Source organism: Rhipicephalus microplus, unplaced genomic scaffold (genome assembly GCF_043290135.1).
Source record: "Rhipicephalus microplus isolate Deutch F79 unplaced genomic scaffold, USDA_Rmic scaffold_12, whole genome shotgun sequence".
Taxonomy (NCBI): Eukaryota; Metazoa; Arthropoda; class Arachnida; order Ixodida; family Ixodidae; genus Rhipicephalus; species Rhipicephalus microplus.
Window position 1 is genome coordinate 51524216 of NW_027464585.1, and position 20684 is coordinate 51544899.

The following is a 20684-nucleotide window of genomic DNA, read 5'->3' on the forward strand; positions in this document are numbered from 1 at the left end:
TGTCTCCGTGGCGCAATTGGCCAGCGCGATCTGCTATTAACCGATATTTTGGAGGTTCGAGCCCACCCGGTGGTGGTGCGGCGCTTTTTTTTCTTTGGGCTGATAGCTCTGAAGAAATGTTCTGATGGTGGTGAGAGGAGAGCACGACTGTCTCCGTGGCGCAATGGGCTAGCGTCATAGGCTGTTGACCGAAAGGTTGGAGGTACCAGCCCTCCCGGGAGTGGTGTGTTGCTTTTTTCTTTGGGCTGATAGCTTTGAAGATATGTTCTGATGGTGGTGAGAGTAGAGCAGGACTGTCTTCGTAGCGCAATTGGCTAGCGCTATCGGGTGTTAACCGAATGGTTGGAGGTTCGAGCCCACCCGGTGGTGTGGCGGCAGTTTTTTTTCTTTGGGCTGATAGCTTTGAAGATATGTTCTAATGGTGGTGAAAGTCGAGCAGGACTGTCTCCGTGGCGCAATTGGCTAGCGATATCGGCTGTTAACCGAAAGGTTGGAGGTTCGAGCCCTCCCGGAAGTGGTGTGTTGCTTTTTTTCTTCGGGCTGCTAGCTTTGACGATATGTTCTGATGGTGGTGAGAGTGGAGCGCGACTGTCTCCGTGGCGCAATTGGCCAGCGCTATCGGCTATTAACCGAAATTTGGGAGGTTCGAGCACACCCGGTTGTGGTGCGGCGCTTTTTTTTCTTTGCGCTGATAGGTCTGAAGAAATGTTCTGATGTTGGTGAGAGGAGAGCACGACTGTCTCCATGGCGCAATGGGCTAGCGCTATAGGCTGTTGACCGAAAGGTTGGAGGTTCGAGCCCTCCCGGGAGTGGTGTGTTGCTTTTTTCTTTGGGCTGATAGCTTTGAAGATATGTTCTGATGGTGGTGAGAGTGGAGCAGGACTGTCTCCGTAGCGCAATTGGCAAGCGCGATCGGCTGTTCAACGAAAGGTTGAAGGTTCGAGCTCTCCCGGGAGTGTTGTGTTGCTTTTTTCTTTGCGCTGATGGCTTTGAAGATATGTTCTGATGGTGGTGAGAGTGGAGCAGGACTGTCTCCGTGGCGCACTTGGCTAGCGCCATCGGCTGTTAACGAAAGGTTGGAGGTTCGAGCCCACCCGGTGGTGCTGTGGCGCTTTTTTTTCTTTGGGCTGATAGCTTTGAAGATATGTTCTGATGGTGGTGAGAGTGGAGCACGACTGTCTCTGTGGCGCAATTGGCCAGCGCGATCGGCTATTAACCGAAATTTTGGAGGTTCGAGTTCACCCGGTGGTGGTGCGGCGCTTTTTTTTCTTTGGGCTGATAGCTCTGAAGAAATGTTCTGATGGTGGTGAGACTGTCTCCGTGACGCAATGGGCTAGCGCTATAGGCTGTTGACCGAAAGGTTGGGGGTTCGAGCCCTCCCGAGAGTTGTGTGTTGCTTTTTTTTCTTTGGGCTGACAGCTTTGAAGATATGTTCTGAAGGTGGTGAGAGTGCAGCAGGTCTGTCTCCGTGGCGCAATCGGCTAGTGCGATGGGCAGTTAACCTGAAAGTTGTAGGTTCGAGCCCTCCCGAGAGTGGTGTGTTGCTTTTTTTTCTTTGGGCTGATAGCTTTGACGATATGTTCTGATGGTGGTGAGAGGGGAGCAGGACTGTCTCCGTAACGCAATTGGCTAGCGCGATCGGCTGTTAACCGAAAGGTTGGAGGTTCGAGCCCATCCGGTGGTGCTGCGGCGGTTTTTTTCTTTGGGCTGATAGCTTTGAAGATATGTTATGATGGTGGTGAGAGTGGAGCACGACTGTCTCCGTGGCGCAATAGGCTAGCGGGATCGGCTGTTAAGCGAAAGGTTGGAGGTTCGAGCCCACCCGGTGGTGGTGCGGCGCTCTTTTTTCTTTGCGCTGATAGCTTTGGAGAAATGTACTGACGGTGGTGAGAATGGAGCACGACTGTCTCTGTGGCGCAATTGGCTAGCGCGATCGGCTGTTAACCGAAAGGTTGGAGGTTCGAGCCCTCCCGGCAGTGGTGTGTTGCTTTTTTCTTTGCGCTGATAACGTTGAAGGTATGTTCTGATGGTGGTGAGAGTGGAGCACGACTGTCTCCGTGGCGCCATTGGCTAGCGCGAAGGGCTTTTAACCGAAAGGTTGGAGGTTCGAGCCCACCCGGTGGTGGAGCGGCGCTTTTTTTCCTTTGGGCTGATAGCTCTGAGGAAATGTTCTGATGGTGGTGAGAGTGGAGCACGACTGTCTCCGTGGCGCAATTGGCTAGCGCGATCGGCTGTTGACCGAAAAGTTGGAGGTTCGAGCCCTCCCGAGAGTGGTGTGTTGCTTTTTTCTTTGCGCTGATAGCTTTAAGATATGTTATGATGGTGGGGAGAGTGGACCACGACTGTCTCCGCGGCGCAATTGACTAGCGCAATCGGCTGTTAACAGATAGGTTGGAGGTTCGAGCTCGTCCGGTGGTGGTGCGGCGCTTTTTTTTCCTTTGGGCTGACAGCTCCGAAGAAATGTTCTGACGGTGGTGAGAGTGGAGCACGACGGTCTCCGTGGCGCAATCGGCTAGCGCATCTGGCTGTTAACCTAAAGTTTGGAAGTTCGAGCCCACCCGGTGGTGGTGCGGCGCTTCTTATTGTTTGGGCTGATAGCTCTGAAGAAATGTCCTGACGGAGGTGGGAGTGCTGCACTAATGTCTCTGTGGCGCAATTGGCTAGCGCGATCGGCTGTTAACCGAAAGGCTGTAGTTTCGAGCCTTCCCGGGAGTTGTGTGTTGCTCTTTTCTTTGCGCTGATAGCTTTGGAGATATGTTCTGAAGGTGGATAGAGTGGAGCACGACTGTCTACGTGGCGCAATTGGCTAGCGCGATCGCCTGTTAACCGAAAGGCTGGAGGTTCGAGCCCACCCGGTGGTGGTGCGGCGCTTTCTTTTTCTTTGGGCTGATAGCTCTCAAGAAATGTTCTGATGTTGGTGAGAGGAGAGCACGACTGTCTCCATGGCGCAATGGGCTAGCGCTATAGGCTGTTGACCGAAAGGTTGGAGGTTCGAGCCCTCCCGGGAGTGGTGTGTTGCTTTTTTCTTTGGGCTGATAGCTTTGAAGATATGTTCTGATGGTGGTGAGAGTGGAGCACGACTGTCTCTGTGGCGCAATTGGCCAGCGCGATCGGCTATTAACCGAAATTTTGGAGGTTCGAGTTCACCCGGTGGTGGTGCGGCGCTTTTTTTTCTTTGGGCTGATAGCTCTGAAGAAAAGTTCTGATGGTGGTGAGACTGTCTCCGTGACGCAATGGGCTAGCGCTATAGGCTGTTGACCGAAAGGTTGGGGGTTCGAGCCCTCCCGAGAGTTGTGTGTTGCTTTTTTTTCTTTGGGCTGACAGCTTTGAAGATATGTTCTGAAGGTGGTGAGAGTGCAGCAGGTCTGTCTCCGTGGCGCAATCGGCTAGCGCGATGGGCAGTTAACCTGAAAGTTGTAGGTTCGAGCCCTCCCGAGAGTGGTGTGTTGCTTTTTTTTCTTTGGGCTGATAGCTTTGACGATATGTTCTGATGGTGGTGAGAGGGGAGCAGGACTGTCTCCGTAGCGCAATTGGCTAGCGCGATCGGCTGTTAACCGAAAGGTTGGAGGTTCGAGCCCATCCGGTGGTGCTGCGGCGGTTTTTTTCTTTGGGCTGATAGCTTTGAAGATATGTTATGATGGTGGTGAGAGTGGAGCACGACTGTCTCCGTGGCGCAATAGGCTAGCGGGATCGGCTGTTAAGCGAAAGGTTGGAGGTTCGAGCCCACCCGGCGGTGGTGCGGCGCTCTTTTTTCTTTGCGCTGATAGCTTTGGAGAAATGTACTGACGGTGGTGAGAATGGAGCACGACTGTCTCTGTGGCGCAATTGGCTAGCGCGATCGGCTGTTAACCGAAAGGTTGGAGGTTCGAGCCCTCCCGGCAGTGGTGTGTTGCTTTTTTCTTTGCGCTGATAACGTTGAAGGTATGTTCTGATGGTGGTGAGAGTGGAGCACGACTGTCTCCGTGGCGCCATTGGCTAGCGCGAAGGGCTTTTAACCGAAAGGTTGGAGGTTCGAGCCCACCCGGTGGTGGAGCGGCGCTTTTTTTCCTTTGGGCTGATAGCTCTGAGGAAATGTTCTGATGGTGGTGAGAGTGGAGCACGACTGTCTCCGTGGCGCAATTGGCTAGCGCGATCGGCTGTTGACCGAAAAGTTGGAGGTTCGAGCCCTCCCGAGAGTGGTGTGTTGCTTTTTTCTTTGCGCTGATAGCTTTAAGATATGTTATGATGGTGGGGAGAGTGGACCACGACTGTCTCCGCGGCGCAATTGACTAGCGCAATCGGCTGTTAACAGATAGGTTGGAGGTTCGAGCTCGTCCGGTGGTGGTGCGGCGCTTTTTTTCCTTTGGGCTGACAGCTCCGAAGAAATGTTCTGACGGTGGTGAGAGTGGAGCACGACGGTCTCCGTGGCGCAATCGGCTAGCGCATCTGGCTGTTAACCTAAAGTTTGGAAGTTCGAGCCCACCCGGTGGTGGTGCGGCGCTTCTTATTGTTTGGGCTGATAGCTCTGAAGAAATGTCCTGACGGAGGTGGGAGTGCTGCACTAATGTCTCTGTGGCGCAATTGGCTAGCGCGATCGGCTGTTAACCGAAAGGCTGTAGTTTCGAGCCTTCCCGGGAGTTGTGTGTTGCTCTTTTCTTTGCGCTGATAGCTTTGGAGATATGTTCTGAAGGTGGAGAGAGTGGAGCACGACTGTCTACGTGGCGCAATTGGCTAGCGCGATCGCCTGTTAACCGAAAGGCTGGAGGTTCGAGCCCACCCGGTGGTGGTGCGGCGCTTTCTTTTTCTTTGGGCTGATAGCTCTCAAGAAATGTTCTGATGTTGGTGAGAGGAGAGCACGACTGTCTCCATGGCGCAATGGGCTAGCGCTATAGGCTGTTGACCGAAAGGTTGGAGGTTCGAGCCCTCCCGGGAGTGGTGTGTTGCTTTTTTCTTTGGGCTGATAGCTTTCAGATATGTTCTGATGGTGGTGAGAGTGGAGCAGGACTGTCTCCGTGGCGCAATTGGCTAGCGCGATCGGCTGTTAACCGAAAGGTTGGAGTTTCGAGCCCTCCCGGGAGTGGTGTGTTCCTTTTTTCTTTGCGCCGATAGATTTGAGGATATGTTCTGATGGTGGTGAGAGTGGAGCACGACTGTCTCCGTGGCGCAATTGGCTAGCGCGATCGGCTGTTAACCGAAAGCTCGGAGCTTCGAGCCCACCCAATGGTGGTGCGGCGCTTTTTTTTTCTTTGGGCTGATATCTTTGAAGATATGTTCGGATGGTGGTGAGAGCGGAGCAGGACTGTCTCCGTGGCGCAATTGGGTAGCGCGATCGGCTGTTAACCGAAAAGTTTGAGGTTCGAGCCCACCCGGCGGTTGTGCGGCGCTTTTTTTTTTCTGTGGGCTGATAGCTTTGAAGATATGTTCTGATGGTGGTGAGAATGGAGCAGGACTGTCTCCGTGGCGCAATTGGCTAGCGTGATCGGCTGTTAACCGAAAAGTTGGAGGTTCGAGCCCACCCGGTGGTGGTGCGGCGCTTTTTTTTCTTTGGGCTGATAGCTTTGAAGATATGTTCTGATGGTGGTGTGGGTGTAACACGACTTACTGCGTGGCACAGTTGGCTAGCGCGATCGGCTGTTAACCGAAAGGTTGGAGGTTCGAACCCATCCGTGGTGGTTCGGCGCTTTTTTTTCTTTGGGGTGATAGCTCTGAAGAAATGTTCTGACGGTGGTGAGAGTGGAGCACGATTGTCTCCGTGGGGCAATTGGCAAGCGCGATCGGCTGTTAACCGAAAGGTTGGAGTTTCGAGCCCTCCCGGGAGTGGTGTGTTCCTTTTTTCTTTGCGCCGATAGATTTGAAGATATGTTCTGATGGTGGTGAGAGCGGAGCACGACTGTCTCCGTGGCGCAATTGGCTAGCGCGATCAGCTGTTAACCGAAAGCTCGGAGCTTCGAGCCCACCCAGTGGTGGTGCGGCGCTTTTTTTTTCTTTGAAGTGATAGCTTTGAAGATATGTTCTGATGGTGGTGAGAGTGGAGCAAGACTGTCTCCGTGGCGCAATAGGCTAGCGCGATCGGCTGTTAACCGAAAGGTTGGAGGTTCGAGCCCATCCGGTGGTGGTTCGGCGCTTTTTTTTCTTTGGGGTGATAGCTCTGAAGAAATGTTCTGACGGTGGTGAGAGTGGAGCACGACTGTCTCCGTGGGGCAATTGGCTAGCGCGATCGGCTGTTAACCGAAAGGTTGGAGGTTCGAGCCCGGTCGTGGTTGCGCACTTTTTTTCTTTGTGCTGATAGCTTTGAAGATATGTTCCGATGGTGGTGAGAGTGGAGCAGGACTATCTCCGTGGCGCAAATGGCTAGCGCAATTGGATGTTAACCGAAAGGTTGGAGGTTCAAGCCCACCCGGTGGTGGTGCGGTGCTTTTTTTCTTTGGGCTGATAGCTTTGAAGATATGTTCTAATGGTGGTGAGAGTGGAGCAGGACTGTCTCCGTGGCGCAATTGGCTAGCACGATTGGCTGTTAACCGAAAGCTCGGAGCTTCGAGCCCACCCAGTGGTGGTGCGGCGCTTTTTTTTTCTTTGGGCTGATGGCTTTGAAGATATGATCTGATGGTGGTGAGAGTGGAGCAGGACTGTCTCCGTGGCGCAATTGGGTAGCGCGATCGGCTGTTAACCGAAAGGTTGGAGGTTCGAGCCCACTCGGTGGTGGTTCCGCACTTTTTTTGTTTGTGCTGATAGCTTTGAAGATATGTTCCGATGGTGGTGAGAGTGGAGCAGGACTATCTCCGTGGCGCAAATGGCTAGCGCGATTGGCTGTTAACCGAAAGGTTGGAGGTTCAAGCCCACCCGGTGGTGGTGCGGTGCTTTTTTTCTTTGGGCTGATAGCTTTGAAGATATGTTCTAATGGTGGTGAGAGTGGAGCAGGACTGTCTCCGTGGCGCAATTGGCTAGCGCGATCGGCTGTTAACCGAAAGCTCGGAGCTTCGAGCCCACCTAGTGGTGGTGCAGCGCTTTTTTTTTCTTTGGGCTGATGGCTTTGAAGATATGATCTGATGGTGGTGAGAGCGGAGCAGGACTGTCTCCGTGGCGCAATTGGGTAGCGCGATCGGCTGTTAACCGAAAAGTTGGAGGATCGAGCCCATCCGGTGGTGGTTCGGCGCTTTTTTTTCTTTGGGGTGATAGCTCTGAAGAAATGTTCTGACGGTGGTGAGAGTGGAGCACGACTGTCTCCGTGGGGCAATTGGCTAGCGCGATTGGCTGTTAACCGAAAGGTTGGAGGTTCGAGCCCACCCGGTGGTGGTGCGGTGCTTTTTTTTCTTTGGGCTGATAGCTTTCAAGATATGTTATAATGGTGGTGAGAGTGGAGCAGGACTGTCTCCGTGGCGCAATTGGCTAGCGCGATCGGCTGTTAACCGAAAGGTTGGAGTTTCGAGCCCTCCTGGGAGTGGTGTGTTCCTTTTTTCTTTGCGCCGATAGATTTGAAGATATGTTCTGATGGTGGTGAGAGTGGAGCACGACTGTCTCCGTTGCGCAATTGTCTAGCGCGATCGGCTGTTAACCGAAAGCTCGGAGCTTCGAGCCCACCCAGTGGTGGTGCGGCGCTTTTTTTTCTTTGGGCTGATGGCTTTGAAGATATGTTCTGATGGTGGTGAGAGCGGAGCAGGACTGTCTCCGTGGCGCAATTAGGTAGCGCGATCGCCTGTTAACCGAAAAGTTGGAGGTTCGAGCCTACCCGGTGGTTGTGCGGCGCTTTTTTTCTGTGGGCTGATAGCTTTGAAGATATGTTCTGATGGTGGTGAGAATGGAGCAGGACTGTCTCCGTGGCGCAATTGGCTAGGGTGATCGGCTGTTAACCGAAAGGTTGGAGGTTCAAGCCCACCCGGTGGTGGTGCGGTGCTTTTTTTTGGGGCTGATAGCTTTGAAGATATGTTCTGATGGTGGTGAGAGTGGAGCAGGACTGTCTCCATGGCACAATTGGCTAGCGCGATCGGCTGTTAACCGAAAAGTCGGAAGTTCGAGCCCACCCGGTGGTGGTGCGGCGCTTTTTTTTCTTTGGGCGTATAGCTTTGAAGATATGTTCTGATGGTGGTGAGAGTGGAGCTGGACTGTCTCCGTGGCGCAATTGGCTAGCGCGATCGGCTGATAACCGAAAGGTCGGAGGTTCGAGCCCACCCGGTGGTGGTGCGCCACTTTTTTTCTTTGCGCTGATAGCTTTGAAGATATGTTCTGATGGTGGCGAGAGTGGAGCAGGACTATCTCCGTGGCGCCATTGGCTAGCGCGATTGGCTGTTAACCGAAAGGTTGGAGGTTCGAGCCCACCCGGTGGAGGTGCGGTGCTTTTTTTTTCTTTGGGCTGATAGCTTTGAAGATATGTTCTGATGGTGGTGAGAGTGGAGCAGGACTGTCTCCGTTGCGCAACTGGCTAGCGCGATCGGCTGTTAACCGAAAGGTTGGAGGTTTGAGCCCACCCGGGAGTGGTGTGTTGCTTTTTTCTTTGCGGTAATAGCTTTGAAGATATGTTCTGATGGTTGTGAGAGTGGAGCAGGACTGTCTTCGTGGCGCAATTGGCTAGCGCGACCGGCTGTTAACCGAAAGGTTGGAGGTTCGAGCCCACCCGGTGGTGGTGCGGCGCTTTTTTTTCTTTGGGGTGATAGCTCTGAAGAAATGTTCTGATGGTGGTGAGAGTGGAGCAGGACTGTCTCAGCGGGGCAATTGGCTAGCGCGATCGGCTGTTAACCGAAAGGTTGGAGGTTTGAGCCCACCCGGTGGTGGTGCGGTGCTTTTTTTATTTGGGCTGATAGCTTTGAAGATATGTTCTAATGGTGGTGAGTGTGGAGCAGGACTGTCTCCGTGGCGCAATTGGCTTGCGCGATCGGCTGTTAACCGAAAGGTTGGAGTTTCGAGACCTCCCGGGAGTTGTGTGTTGCTTTTTTCTTTACGTCGATAGATTTGAAGATATGTACTGATGGTGGTGAGAGTGGAGCACGACTGTCTCCGTGGTGCAAGTGGCTAGCGCGATCGGCTGTTAACCGAAAGGTCGGAGCTTCGAGCCCACCCAATGGTGGTGCGGCGCTTTTTTTTTCTTTGGGCTGATGTCTTTGAGGATATGTTCTGATGGTGGTAAGAGTAGAGCAGGACTGTCTCCGTGGCGCAATTGGCTAGCGCGATTGGCTGTTAACCGAAAGGTTGGAGGTTCGAGCCCACCCAGTGGTGGCGCGGCGCTTTTTTTTTCTTTGGGCTGATGGCTTTGAAGATATGTTCTGATGGTGGTGAGAGTAGAGCAGAACTGTCTCCGTGGCGCAATGGGCTAGCGCGATCGGCTGTTAACCGAAAGGTTGGAGTTTCGAGCCCTCCTGGGACAGGTGTGTTGCTTTTTTCTTTGCGCTGATAGCTTTGAAGATATGTTCTGATGGTGGTGAGGGTGGAGCACGACTGTCTCCGTGGCGCAGTTGGCTAGCGCGATCGGCTGTTAAACGAAAGGTTGGAGGTTCGAGCCCACCCGGTGGTGGTTCAGCGCTTTTTTTTCTTTGTGCTGATAGCTTTGAAGATATGTTCTGATGGTGGTGAGAGTGGAGCAGGACTATCTCCGTGGCGCAAATGGCTAGCGCGATTGGCTGTTAACCGAAAGGTTGGAGGCCTGATGGTGGTGAGAGTGGAGCAGGACTATCTCCGTGGCGCAAATGGCTAGCGCGATTGGCTGTTAACCGAAAGGTTGGAGGTTCGAGCCCATCCGGTGGTGGTTCAGCGCTTTTTTTTCTTTGGGGTGATAGCTCTGAAGAAATGTTCTGACGGTGGTGAGAGTGGAGCACGACTGTCTCCGTGGGGCAATTGGCTAGCGCGATCGGCTGTTAACCGAAAGGTTGGAGGTTCGAGCCCACCCGGTGGTGGTGCGGTGCTTTTTTTTCTTTGGGCTGATAGCTTTCAAGATATGTTATAATGGTGGTGAGAGTGGAGCAGGACTGTCTCCGTGGCGCAATTGGCTAGCGCGATCGGCTGTTAACCGAAAGGTTGGAGTTTCGAGCCCTCCTGGGAGTGGTGTGTTCCTTTTTTCTTTGCGCCGATAGATTTGAAGATATGTTCTGATGGTGGTGAGAGTGGAGCACGACTGTCTCCGTTGCGCAATTGTCTAGCGCGATCGGCTGTTAACCGAAAGCTCGGAGCTTCGAGCCCACCCAGTGGTGGTGCGGCGCTTTTTTTTCTTTGGGCTGATGGCTTTGAAGATATGTTCTGATGGTGGTGAGAGCGGAGCAGGACTGTCTCCGTGGCGCAATTAGGTAGCGCGATCGCCTGTTAACCGAAAAGTTGGAGGTTCGAGCCTACCCGGTGGTTGTGCGGCGCTTTTTTTCTGTGGGCTGATAGCTTTGAAGATATGTTCTGATGGTGGTGAGAATGGAGCAGGACTGTCTCCGTGGCGCAATTGGCTAGGGTGATCGGCTGTTAACCGAAAGGTTGGAGGTTCAAGCCCACCCGGTGGTGGTGCGGTGCTTTTTTTTGGGGCTGATAGCTTTGAAGATATGTTCTGATGGTGGTGAGAGTGGAGCAGGACTGTCTCCATGGCACAATTGGCTAGCGCGATCGGCTGTTAACCGAAAAGTCGGAAGTTCGAGCCCACCCGGTGGTGGTGCGGCGCTTTTTTTTCTTTGGGCGTATAGCTTTGAAGATATGTTCTGATGGTGGTGAGAGTGGAGCTGGACTGTCTCCGTGGCGCAATTGGCTAGCGCGATCGGCTGATAACCGAAAGGTCGGAGGTTCGAGCCCACCCGGTGGTGGTGCGCCACTTTTTTTCTTTGCGCTGATAGCTTTGAAGATATGTTCTGATGGTGGCGAGAGTGGAGCAGGACTATCTCCGTGGCGCCATTGGCTAGCGCGATTGGCTGTTAACCGAAAGGTTGGAGGTTCGAGCCCACCCGGTGGAGGTGCGGTGCTTTTTTTTTCTTTGGGCTGATAGCTTTGAAGATATGTTCTGATGGTGGTGAGAGTGGAGCAGGACTGTCTCCGTTGCGCAACTGGCTAGCGCGATCGGCTGTTAACCGAAAGGTTGGAGGTTTGAGCCCACCCGGGAGTGGTGTGTTGCTTTTTTCTTTGCGGTAATAGCTTTGAAGATATGTTCTGATGGTTGTGAGAGTGGAGCAGGACTGTCTTCGTGGCGCAATTGGCTAGCGCGACCGGCTGTTAACCGAAAGGTTGGAGGTTCGAGCCCACCCGGTGGTGGTGCGGCGCTTTTTTTTCTTTGGGGTGATAGCTCTGAAGAAATGTTCTGATGGTGGTGAGAGTGGAGCAGGACTGTCTCAGCGGGGCAATTGGCTAGCGCGATCGGCTGTTAACCGAAAGGTTGGAGGTTTGAGCCCACCCGGTGGTGGTGCGGTGCTTTTTTTATTTGGGCTGATAGCTTTGAAGATATGTTCTAATGGTGGTGAGTGTGGAGCAGGACTGTCTCCGTGGCGCAATTGGCTTGCGCGATCGGCTGTTAACCGAAAGGTTGGAGTTTCGAGACCTCCCGGGAGTTGTGTGTTGCTTTTTTCTTTACGTCGATAGATTTGAAGATATGTACTGATGGTGGTGAGAGTGGAGCACGACTGTCTCCGTGGTGCAAGTGGCTAGCGCGATCGGCTGTTAACCGAAAGGTCGGAGCTTCGAGCCCACCCAATGGTGGTGCGGCGCTTTTTTTTTCTTTGGGCTGATGTCTTTGAGGATATGTTCTGATGGTGGTAAGAGTAGAGCAGGACTGTCTCCGTGGCGCAATTGGCTAGCGCGATTGGCTGTTAACCGAAAGGTTGGAGGTTCGAGCCCACCCAGTGGTGGCGCGGCGCTTTTTTTTTCTTTGGGCTGATGGCTTTGAAGATATGTTCTGATGGTGGTGAGAGTAGAGCAGAACTGTCTCCGTGGCGCAATGGGCTAGCGCGATCGGCTGTTAACCGAAAGGTTGGAGTTTCGAGCCCTCCTGGGACAGGTGTGTTGCTTTTTTCTTTGCGCTGATAGCTTTGAAGATATGTTCTGATGGTGGTGAGGGTGGAGCACGACTGTCTCCGTGGCGCAGTTGGCTAGCGCGATCGGCTGTTAAACGAAAGGTTGGAGGTTCGAGCCCACCCGGTGGTGGTTCAGCGCTTTTTTTTCTTTGTGCTGATAGCTTTGAAGATATGTTCTGATGGTGGTGAGAGTGGAGCAGGACTATCTCCGTGGCGCAAATGGCTAGCGCGATTGGCTGTTAACCGAAAGGTTGGAGGCCTGATGGTGGTGAGAGTGGAGCAGGACTATCTCCGTGGCGCAAATGGCTAGCGCGATTGGCTGTTAACCGAAAGGTTGGAGGTTCGAGCCCATCCGGTGGTGGTTCAGCGCTTTTTTTTCTTTGGGGTGATAGCTCTGAAGAAATGTTCTGACGGTGGTGAGAGTGGAGCACGACTGTCTCCGTGGGGCAATTGGCTAGCGCGATCGGCTGTTAACCGAAAGGTTGGAGGTTCGAGCCCACCCGGTGGTGGTGCGGTGCTTTTTTTCTTTGGGCTGATAGCTTTCAAGATATGTTATAATGGTGGTGAGAGTGGAGCAGGACTGTCTCCGTGGCGCAATTGGCTAGCGCGATCGGCTGTTAACCGAAAGGTTGGAGTTTCGAGCCCTCCTGGGAGTGGTGTGTTCCTTTTTTCTTTGCGCCGATAGATTTGAAGATATGTTCTGATGGTGGTGAGAGTGGAGCACGACTGTCTCCGTTGCGCAATTGTCTAGCGCGATCGGCTGTTAACCGAAAGCTCGGAGCTTCGAGCCCACCCAGTGGTGGTGCGGCGCTTTTTTTTTCTTTGGGCTGATGGCTTTGAAGATATGTTCTGATGGTGGTGAGAGCGGAGCAGGACTGTCTCCGTGGCGCAATTAGGTAGCGCGATCGCCTGTTAACCGAAAAGTTGGAGGTTCGAGCCCACCCGGTGGTTGTGCGGCGCTTTTTTTCTGTGGGCTGATAGCTTTGAAGATATGTTCTGATGGTGGTGAGAATGGAGCAGGACTGTCTCCGTGGCGCAATTGGCTAGCGTGATCGGCTGTTAACCGAAAAGTTGGTGGTTCGAGCCCACCCGGTGGTGGTGCGGCGTTTTTTTTTTCTTTGGGCTGATAGCTTTGAAGTTTTGTTCTGATGGTGGTGTGGGTGGAGCACGACTAACTGCGTGGCACAGTTGGCTAGCGCGATCGGCTGTTAACCGAAAGGTTGGAGGTTCGAACCCATCCGGTGGTGGTTCGGCGCTTTTTTTCTTTGGGGTGATAGCTCTGAAGAAATGTTCTGACGGTGGTGAGAGTGGAGCACGACTGTCTCCGTGGGCAATTGGCTAGCGCGATCGGCTGTTAACCGAAAGGTTGGAGTTTCGAGCCCTCCCGGGAGTGGTGTGTTCCTTTTTTCTTTGCGCCGATAGATTTGAAGATATGTTCTGATGGTGGTGAGAGTGGAGCACGACTGTCTTCGTGGCGCAATTGGCTAGCGCGATCGGCTGTTCACCGAAAGCTCGGAGCTTCGAGCCCACCCAGTGGTGGTGCGGCGCTTTTTTTTTCTTTGGGCTGATGGCTTTGAAGATATGTTCTGATGGTGGTAAGAGTGGAGCAGGACTGTCTCCGTTGTGCAATTGGCTAGCGCGATCGGCTGTTAAACGAAAGGTTGGAGGTTCGAGCCCACCCGGTGGTGGTTGGGCGCTTTTTTTTGTGCTGATAGCTTTGAAGATATGTTCTGATGGTGGTGAGAGTGGAGCAGGACTATCTCCGTGGCGCAAATGGCTAGCGCGATTGGCTGTTAACCGAAAGGTTGGAGGTCTGATGGTGGTGAGAGTGGAGCAGGACTATCTCCGTGGCGCAAATGGCTAGCGCGATTGGCTGTTAACCGAAAGGTTGGAGGTTCAAGCCCACCCGGTGGTTGTGCGGTGCTTTTTTTTCTTTGGGCTAATAGCTTTGAAGATATGTTCTGCAGGTGGTGAGACAGGAGCAGGACTGTCTCCGTGGCGCAACTGGCTAGCGCGATCGGCTCTTAACCGAAAAGTCGGAGGTTCGAGCCCAACCCGGTGGTGGTGCGGCGCTTTTTTTTCTTTGGGCTGATAGCTTTGTAGATATGTTCTGATGGTGGTGAGAATGGAGCAGGACTGTCTCCGTGGTGCAATTGGCTAGCGCGATCGGCTGTTAATCGAAAGGTTGGAGTTTCGAGCCCACCCGGTGGTGGTGCGGCGCTTTTTTTTTAGGCTGATAGCTTTGAAGATATGTTTTGATGGTGGTGTGAGTAGAGCAGGACTGTCTCTGTGGCGCAATTGGCTAGCGCGATCGGCTGTTAACCGAAAGGTTGGAGTTTCGAGCCCTCCCGGGAGTGGTGTGTTGCTTTTTTCTTTGCGCTGATAGCTTTGAAGATATGTTCTGATGGTGGTGTGGGTGGAGCAAGACTGTCTCCGTGGCGCAATTGGCTAGCGTGATCGGCTGTTAACCTAAAGGTTGGAGTTTCGAGCCCTCCCGGGAGTGGTGTGTTGCTTTTTTCTTTGCGGTAATAGCTTTGAAGATATGTTCTGATGGTTGTGAGAGTGTAGGAGGACTGTCTTCGTGGCGCAATTGGCTAGCGCGACCGGCTGTTAACCAGTAGGTTTGAGGTTCGAGCTCACCCGGTGGTGGTGCGGCGCTTTTTTTTCTTTAGGGTGATAGCTCTGAAGAAATGTTCTGACGGTGGTGAGAGTTGAGCACGACTGTCTCCGTGGCGCAATTGGCTAGCGCGATCGGCTGTTAACCGAAAGCTCGGAGCTTCGAGCCCACCCGGTGGTGGTGCGGCGCTTTTTTTCTTTAGGCTGATAGCTTTGAAGATATGTTTTGATGGTGGTGTGAGTAGAGCAGGACTGTCTCTGTGGCGCAATTTGCTAGCGCGATCGGCTGTTAACCGAAAGGTTGGACTTTCGAGCCCTCCCGGGAGTGGTGTGTTGCTTTTTTCTTTGCGCTGATAGCTTTGAAGATATGTTCTGATGGTGGTGTGGGTGGAGCAAGACTGTCTCCGTGGCGGAATTGGCTAGCGCGATCGGCTGTAAACCGAAAGGTTGGAGTTTCGAGCCCTTCCGGGAGTGGTGTGTTGCTTTTTTCTTTGCGCTGATAGCTTTGATGATATGTTCTGATGGTGGTGTGGGTGGAGCACGACTAACTCCGTGGCGCAGTTGGCTAACGCGATCGGCTGTTAACCGAAAGGTTGGAGGTTCGAGCCCATCCGGTGGTGGTTCGGCGCTTTTTTTCTTTGGGGTGATAGCTCTGAAGAAATGTTCTGACGGTGGTGAGAGTGGAGCACGACTAACTCCGTGGCACAGTTGGCTAGCGCGATCGGCTGTTAACCGAAAGTTTGGAGTTCGAGCCCATCCGGTGGTTGTTCGGCGCTTTTTTTTCTTTGGGGTGATAGCTTTGAAGATATGTTATGATGGTGGTGACAATGGAGCAGGACTGTCTCCGTGGCGCAACTGGCTAGCGCGATCGGCTGTTAACCGAAAAGTCGGAGGTTCGAGCCCACCCGGTGGTGGTGCGGCGCTTTTTTTTTCTTTGGGCTGATAGCTTTGTAGATATGTTCTGATGGTGGTAAAAGTGGATCAGGACTGTCTCCGTGGCGCAATTGGCTAGCGCGATCGGCTGTTAACCGAAAGGTTGGAGGTTCGAGCCCACCCGGTGGTGGTGCGGCGCTTTTGTTTGCGCTGATAGCTTTGAAGATATAATCTGATGGTGGTGAGAGTGGAGCAAGACTGTCTCCCAGGCGCAATAGGCTAGCGCGATCGGCTGTTAACCAAAAGGTCGGAGGTTTGAGCCCACCCGGTGGTGGTGCGGCGCTTTTTTTTCTTTGGGCTGATAGCTTTGAAGATATGTTCTGATGGTGGTGAGAGTGGAGCAGGACTGTCTCCGTGGCGCAAAATGGTAGCGCGATCGGCTGTTAACCGAAAAGTTGGAGGTTCTAGCCCACCCGGTGGTTGTGCGGCGCTTTTTTTCTGTGGGCTGATAGCTTTGAAGATAAGTTCTGCTGGTGGTGAGAATGGAGCAGGACTGTCACCGTGGCGCAATTGGCTAGCGTGATCGGCTGTTAACCGAAAAGTTGGAGGTTCGAGCCCACCCGGTGGTGGTGCGGCGCTTTTTCTTCTTTGGGCTGATACCTTTGAAGATATGTTATGATGGTGGTGACAATGGAGCAGGACTGTCTCTGTGGCGCAATGGGCTAGCGCGATCGGCTGTTAACCGAAAGGTTGGAGTTTCGAGCCCACCCAGTGGTGGTGCGGCGCTTTTTTTCTTTAGGCTGATAGCTTTGAAGATATGTTTTGATGGTGGTGTGAGTACAGCAGGACTATCTCCGTGGCGCAAATGGCTAGCGCGATTGGCTGTTAACCGAAAGGTTGGAGGTTCAAGCCCACCCGGTGGTGGTGCGGTGTTTTTTTTCTTTGGGCTGATAGCTTTGAAGATATGTTCTAATGGGGGTGAGAGTGGAGCAGGACTGTCTCCGTGGCGCAATTGGCTAGCGCGATCGGCTGTTAACCGAAAAGTCGGAGGTTCGAGCCCACCCGGTGGTGGTGCGGCGCTTTTTTTTTTCTTTGGGCTGATAGCTTTGAAGATATGTTCTGATGGTGGTGAGAGTCGAGCAGGACTGTCTCCGTGGCGCAATTGGCTAGCGCGATCGGCTGTTAACCGAAAGGTTGGAGTTTCGAGCCATCCCCGGAGTGGTGTGTTCCTTTTTTCTTTGCGCCGATAGGTTTGAAGATATGTTCTGATGGTGGTGAGAGTGGAGCACGACTGTCTCCGTGGCCTATTGGCTAGCGCGATCGGCTGTTAACTGAAAGCTCGGAGCTTCGAGCCCACCAAGTGGTGGTGCGGCGCTTTTTTTTTTCTTTGGGCTGATGGCTTTGAAGATATGTTCTGATGGCGGTGAGAGTGGAGCAGGACTGTCCCCTTGGCGCAATTGGGTAGCGCGATCGGCTGTTAACCGAAAAGTAGGAGGTTCTAGCCCACCCGGTGGTTGTGCGGCACTTTTTTTTTCTGTGGGCTGATAGCTTTGAAGATATGTTCTGATGGTGGTGAGAATGGAGCAGGACTGTCTCCGTGGTGCAATTGGCTAGCGCGATCGGCTGTTAACCGAAAGGTTGGAGTTTCGAGCCCACCCGGTGGTGGTGCGGCGCTTTTTTTTAGGCTGATAGCTTTGAAGATATGTTTTGATGGTGGTGTGAGTAGAGCAGGACTGTCTCTGTGGCGCAATTGGCTAGCGCGATCGGCTGTTAACCGAAAGGTTGGAGTTTCGAGCCCTCCCGGGAGTGGTGTGTTGCTTTTTTCTTTGCGCTGATAGCTTTGAAGATATGTTCTGATGGTGGTGTGGGTGGAGCAAGACTGTCTCCGTGGCGCAATTGGCTAGCGCGATCGGCTGTTAACCTAAAGGTTGGAGTTTCGAGCCCTCCCGGGAGTGGTGTGTTGCTTTTTTCTTTGCGGTAATAGCTTTGAAGATATGTTCTGATGGTTGTGAGAGTGTAGGAGGACTGTCTTCGTGGCGCAATTGGCTAGCGCGACCGGCTGTTAACCGGTAGGTTTGAGGTTCGAGCCCACCCGGTGGTGGTGCGGCGCTTTTTTTTCTTTAGGGTGATAGCTCTGAAGAAATGTTCTGACGGTGGTGAGAGTGGAGCACGACTGTCTCCGTGGCGCAATTGGCTAGCGCGATCGGCTGTTAACCGAAAGCTCGGAGCTTCGAGCCCACCCGGTGGTGGTGCGGCGCTTTTTTTCTTTAGGCTGATAGCTTTGAAGATATGTTTTGATGGTGGTGTGAGTAGAGCAGGACTGTCTCCGTGGCGCAATTGGCTAGCGCGATTGGCTGTTAACCGAAAGCTCGGAGCTTCGAGCCCACCCAGTGGTGGTGCGGCGCTTTTTTTTTCTTTGGGCTGATGGCTTTGAAGATATGATCTGATGGTGGTGAGAGTGGAGCAGGACTGTCTCCGTGGCGCAATTGGGTAGCGCGATCGGCTGTTAACCGAAAAGTTGGAAGTTCGGGCACACCTGGTGGTTGTGCGGCGCTTTTTTTCTGTGGGCTGATAGCTTTGAAGATATGTTTTGATGGTGGTGAGAGTGGAGCAGGACTGTCTCCGTGGCGAAATTGGGTAGCGCGATCGGCTGTTAACCGAAAAGTTGGAAGTTCGAGCACACCCGGTGGTTGTGCGGCGCTTTTTTTCTGTGGGCTGATAGCTTTGAAGATATGTTTTGATGGTGGTTTGAGTAGAGCAGGACTGTCTCTGTGGCGCGATTGGCTAGCGCGATCGGCTGTTAACCGAAAGGTTGGAGTTTCAAGCCCTCCCTGGAGTGGTGTGTTGCTTTTTTCTTTGCGCTGATAGCTTTGAAGATATGTTCTGATGGTGGTGTGGGTGGAGCACGACTAACTCCGTGGCGCAGTTGGCTAGCGCGATCGGCTGTTAACCGAAAGGTTGGAGGTTCGACCCCATCCGGTGGTGGTTCGGCGCTTTTTTTTTCTTTGGGGTGATAGCTCTGAAGAAATGTTCTGACGGTGGTGAGAGTGGAGCACGACTGTCTCCGTGGGGCAATTGGCTAGCGCGATCGGCTGTTAACCGAAAGGTTGGAGGTTCGAGCCCACTCGGTGGTGGTTCCGCACTTTTTTTCTTTGTTCTGATAGCTTTGAAGATATGTTCTGATGGTGGTGAGAGTGGAGCAGGACTATCTCCGTGGCGCAAATGTCTAGCGCGATTGGCTGTTAACCGAAAGGTTGGAGGTTCAAGCCCACCCGGTGGTGGTGCGGTGCTTTTTTTCTTTGGGCTGATAGCTTTGAAGATATGTTCTAATGGTGGTGAGAGTGGAGCAGGACTGTCTCCGTGGCGCAATTGGCTAGCGCGATCGGCTGTTAACCGAAAGCTCGGAGCTTCGAGCCCACCTAGTGGTGGTGCGGCGCTTTTTTTTTCTTTGGGCTGATGGCTTTGAAGATATGATCTGATGGTGGTGAGAGCGGAGCAGGACTGTCTTCGTGGCGCAATTGGGTAGCGCGATCGGCTGCTAACCGAAAAGTTGGAGGATCGAGCCCATCCGGTGGTGGTTCGGCGCTTTTTTTTCTTCGGGGTGATAGCTCTGAAGAAATGTTCTGACGGTGGTGAGAGTGGAGCACGACTGTCTCCGTGGGGCAATTGGCTAGCGCGATTGGCTGTTAACCGAAAGGTTGGAGGTTCGAGCCCACCCGGTGGTGGTGCGGTGCTTTTTTTCTTTGGGCTGATAGCTTTCAAGATATGTTATAATGGTGGTGAGAGTGGAGCAGGACTGTCTCCGTGGCGCAATTGGCTAGCGCGATCGGCTGTTAACCGAAAGATTGGAGTTTCGAGCCCTCCTGGGAGTGGTGTGTTCCTTTTTTCTTTGCGCCGATAGATTTGAAGATATGTTCTGATGGTGGTGAGAGTGGAGCACGACTGTCTCCGTTGCGCAATTGTCTAGCGCGATCGGCTGTTAACCGAAAGCTCGGAGCTTCGAGCCCACCCAGTGGTGGTGCGGCGCTTTTTTTTTCTTTGGGCTGATGGCTTTGAAGATATGTTCTGATGGTGGTGAGAGCGGAGCAGGACTGTCTCCGTGGCGCAATTAGGTAGCGCGATCGCCTGTTAACCGAAAAGTTGGAGGTTCGAGCCCACCCGGTGGTTGTACGGCGCTTTTTTTCTGTGGGCTGATAGCTTTGAAGATATGTTCTGATGGTGGTGAGAATGGAGCAGGACTGTCTCCGTGGCGCAATTGGCTAGGGTGATCGGCTGTTAACCGAAAGGTTGGAGGTTCAAGCCCACCCGGTGGTGGTGCGGTGCTTTTTTTTGGGGCTGATAGCTTTGAAGATATGTTCTGATGGTGGTGAGAGTGGAGCAGGACTGTCTCCATGGCACAATTGGCTAGCGCGATCGGCTGTTAACCGAAAAGTCGGAAGTTCGAGCCCACCCGGTGGTGGTGCGGCGCTTTTTTTTCTTTGGGCGTATAGCTTTGAAGATATGTTCTGATGGTGGTGAGAGTGGAGCTGGATTGTCTCCGTGGCGCAATTGGCTAGCGCGATCGGCTGATAACCGAAAGGTCGGAGGTTCGAGCCCACCCGGTGGTGGTGCGCCACTTTTTTTCTTTGCGCTGATAGCTTTGAAGATATGTTCTGATGGTGGCGAGAGTGGAGCAGGACTATCTCCGTGGCGCCATTGGCTAGCGCGATTGGCTGTTAACCGAAAGGTTGGAGGTTCGAGCCCACCCGGTGGAGGTGCGGTGCTTTTTTTTCTTTGGGCTGATAGCTTTGAAGATATGTTCTGATGGTGGTGAGAGTGGAGCAGGACTGTCTCCGTTGCGCAACTGGCTAGCGCGATCGGCTGTTAACCGAAAGGTTGGAGGTTTGAGCCCACCCGGGAGTGGTGTGTTGCTTTTTTCTTTGCGGTAATAGCTTTGAAGATATGTTCTGATGGTTGTGAGAGTGGAGCAGGACTGTCTTCGTGGCGCAATTGGCTAGCGCGACCGGCTGTTAACCGAAAGGTTGGAGGTTCGAGCCCACCCGGTGGTGGTGCGGCGCTTTTTTTTCTTTGGGGTGATAGCTCTGAAGAAATGTTCTGATGGTGGTGAGAGTGGAGCAGGACTGTCTCCGTGGCGCAAATGGCTAGCGCGATTGGCTGTTAACCGAAAGGTTGGAGGTTCAAGCCCACCCGGTGGTTGTGCGGTGCTTTTTTTTCTTTGGGCTAATAGCTTTGAAGATATGTTCTGCAGGTGGTGAG